Raw genomic sequence first — 439 nt, forward strand, 5'->3', positions numbered from 1 at the left:
CCTGAGAGCCTGGAACGGGCTCCGGGTGAGATATAGAGACCCGCAGGCAAGAGCAGGCGGCTGACAGGGCAGGCTGGGCTGGGGTGGGTTTAAAATGGTAGGGAGGTGCCAAACGGAGCACCACTGCAGCCGATGGTTGCCCAGTCCTCCAGAGAGGTGCCAGCAAATCGTCCCAGGCAGAAAAGCTGCCCAGCGATACACTGATGGCCCCGAGGACAAGTACCAGCGGCATCTTTGCAGCACCGGTCTTTCGTCCTGGTCCCCACCTGCTTCACGCACATGCTCTGCCATGATGCAGCCTGACAGGGGCTTGGGAGCAGGCAGCGAGGCCCCTGGGTAAGGAGAGCACCCTAAGCAGCACCCTGAGCAGCACACCACCGGCACGCTCCCCAGCCGGAAGGGCTGCAGCCAACGGCGGGTTCGGCGGGGGGGGGGGGGG

The sequence above is a fragment of the Buceros rhinoceros genome, unplaced genomic scaffold (genome assembly GCF_000710305.1).
Source record: "Buceros rhinoceros silvestris isolate BGI_N320 unplaced genomic scaffold, ASM71030v1 scaffold20638, whole genome shotgun sequence".
NCBI classification, from domain to species: domain Eukaryota; kingdom Metazoa; phylum Chordata; class Aves; order Bucerotiformes; family Bucerotidae; genus Buceros; species Buceros rhinoceros.